This window comes from Triticum aestivum, chromosome 7D, assembly GCF_018294505.1.
Source record: "Triticum aestivum cultivar Chinese Spring chromosome 7D, IWGSC CS RefSeq v2.1, whole genome shotgun sequence".
Taxonomy (NCBI): domain Eukaryota; kingdom Viridiplantae; phylum Streptophyta; class Magnoliopsida; order Poales; family Poaceae; genus Triticum; species Triticum aestivum.
In genome coordinates, this window is record NC_057814.1 from 141599681 (window position 1) to 141602915 (window position 3235).

The following is a 3235-nucleotide window of genomic DNA, read 5'->3' on the forward strand; positions in this document are numbered from 1 at the left end:
ACAGTAGCCCGTGGAGGGGTGGTTCAACAGGAGCCTGTGGAGAGGGCTGGTTGAACAGTAGCCGGTGGAGCAGCGCGCGGTGGAGGCTGGATGAACAGGAGCCTGTGGAGAGGGCTGGTTGAACAGTAGCCGGTGGAGCAGCGCGCGGTGGAGGCTGGATGAACAGGAGCCTGTGGATGAACAGTCGCAGGTGGAGGCTGGAGGAGGTCGACGGTGGATGAACAGTAGCCCGTGGAGGCTGGAGGGGGTCGACGGTGGAGATGAACAGTTTCTCGTGGAGTCCCGTTTTGCGGTACACCACACCCCTCCCAATGAACAGGACCCCCGTTTTGACCGTAGCGCTCCAACACAAGTCCGTTTCCTTCGTTTTGCGGTACGCCACACCCCTCCCGATCAACAGGACCCCCGTTTTGACCGTAGGAGGTCCGTTTCCTCCGTTTTGCAGTACGCCAGACCCCTCCCAATGAACAGGATCCTGTTTCGAACGTGGTCGGTCGAACACAAGGCCATTTCAACCGTTTTGCGGTACGCCAGGCCTCGTTTCCATCGGCTGTTCCGTCCAAGCCCTCCCGATGAACACGACGATGCATTGCGTTCCGACCCAGCCGGTTGGCTCCCCATGAACACGACGATGACGCTGTTTCTCCGTTCCGACCCAGCCATGTACACGAGCCCTGGCCATACGTATGCGCGAGTAGGCATTCGAGACCCTGCCCGTATGTACGTACGTGGCCATATTTTCTTTCTTTCACACTGGCCGCTGTACGTACGTGTACATGCTATGTGCGTGCCTCTACTACGACACGTGCGCGCCTCTACATCGACCAGTATGTACGTACACGTTCTCGACCAGAATGACAACGCTACGTATGCTTCGACTAGGTGGGTCCCGACTGTCAGGCACTTCCTTGCCTGCGAAGATGTAGCTGGTGGGTCCCAGCAGTCAGGGGGGCGAATCATTTTTTTTGCCCGGACGCACTTCCTTGCGTGCGAATATGTAGCTGGTGGGTCCCAGCAGTCTGGGGGAAACATTTTTTTCGTGAAATACGGTGGCCCGTCCGGTGGGTCTCCGCTATCAGGTGGAGGAATAATTATTTTGCGCGTAATAAGGAGGCACTTCCTTGCTGCGGTCGTGGACCCAGCTGTCAGCCTCTCCACGTACAGTCCACATCCGATGGAAGCCGTTCCGTGACCACGTTGACCTCGCCGCGCCGAGAGCACCAGGGCGGTGGACGACGGCGAGGCCTAGGAAGGGGACGACGCGGAGCCAGGGAAGACGCGGCAGTGGATGCCCACGCGTAGAGGAGTACGAGGGTTCACTGGTTCGCTGCGGTGTGAGGTTGTCGTCGCCGCAGAATAACAGGGGGTGTGGGTGAGTAGAGGGATGGCGTGGCCAATGGAGGGAATAGTTGGGGGCGGTGAGGCCTGCGCGGCAGCACAGCCGGCCACGGGAGGTAGGAGCATGCGGCATGACCGGCGCTGCTTTGGGCGGCTGCAGCAACAAGATCAGAGGTTGAAGAAGCACTACGGCCGTTGGATGGACATCGTACGGTCACTGGAGCTAGAATCGTTCATATTGACTAAGTTGACAAAGCACTCCATCCCCGTTAACTTAGTAGGCCCACAAGTCAGCCTCCCACCAAGGTGGGTCCCAACTAGCAGGGGGAGTATTCATTTTTTGTGCGTAATAAGGAGGCACTTCCTTGCGTGCGAAGATATAGCTAGTGGGTCCGACCTGTCAGCGGTGGGAACGTTTTTTTGCGAAATACGGAGGCCCTTCAGTAGGTCCCAGCTGTCAGGTGGAGGAATCATTGTTTTGCGCGTAATAAGGAGGCATTTCCTTGCGTGCGGCCGTGGACCCAACTGTCAGCCTCTCCACGCACAGTCTACTTCCAATGGTGTCGTTCGTTGACCACGTTCACCACTCCGCGCCGAGCGCAACCAAGGTGGTGGATGACGGCGAGGCCCCGGACAGCAACGAGCCGGAGATGGGAAGACGCGGGAGTACAGTCGTAGACGGAAAGGTGTACGAGGGTTAACTAGTTCTGGTGCGGTGTGGTTCGGCAGTCGGTGGAGAAGAACAGGAGGTGTGGAGGGGTGGAGGGATGGCCTGGCCAACGGTGGAGTAGCGCTTCATAGCGAAGCGTGCTAAGCAGAGCTGCTAGCAGCAAGAGGCGGGAGCGGGTGGACCCGGCGGCGCTGGAGGAAGAAGACGAGAGATTGAAGATGGATGCCGGTCGTTGGATGTAAATCCAACGGCTAACAATGTTAGAATCATTTGTTGACTAAGTTGACAACGACTTGCATTGGCTTCGGCCTATTGGCCCACATTTCAGCCTCCAAAAAATGTGGCACGTATTCAACCCATTTTTTCAGAATTTACAGTCTTTTTTTTAGGGTAAAATTTACAGTCCATTTGATCTTTTTTTGAATTACAGTCCATTAGCTGGGCTGGGTGAACAAATAATGTAGCGTCCATGCGGCCCATTTATGTTTTTGCTAAAAAATTACAGGCCATTTGCACTTTCTTGAAATACATGATTTTGCTGGACTGATTCTAAATATAATGTTGGGGTGGGCGTAGCAATGTTATCAAAAAATAAACAGGGGCTGAGCATTTGTTATATATATATATATATTTAAATAATAAGTGATTTATTATTACATTGGTCATTAAATCTTACCAAGCTTTTGTACACAATCACCAGGATTTTCGTTGCCAAAAAAATTCCACGATTTTATTGTTAAGAAATTATTTTTATAAGTTAACAAGATGTGGGATATTGTTTTCTTACATATGTAAGTATCTGTTAAATATATGATGACAATAAAAATAATATATAATAACATATAAAATAATTTAAATATATATAATATAGTTACAAGGGAAACATAAGTTGGACCAGGCGTTCCTATTCTTATATAGAAAAATAAAACAGACCTCTACGTTTTCTTCAAAAAAATACATAAATTGGGCTGCCGATGTTTCAGGAAAAATAAAACCTCGGATGGGAGGTCCATAGGCCAGTCGGTACATGACGGCCCTCAAGAAAATACAAACAGCTTTATGGACCTCGCATCTGAGGTCGTGGGTTGCGCATGTTAAAAAAGAAAGCCTAGACGGGGCAGCTGTTCCGCCCGGTTTCGATTCCACCTGTGTAGAGAAAATATCTCCAAAATTTTTGCCTCTGCCTTTATTGACATGTGGGTCCCAATTGTCATCTACGCACACCAC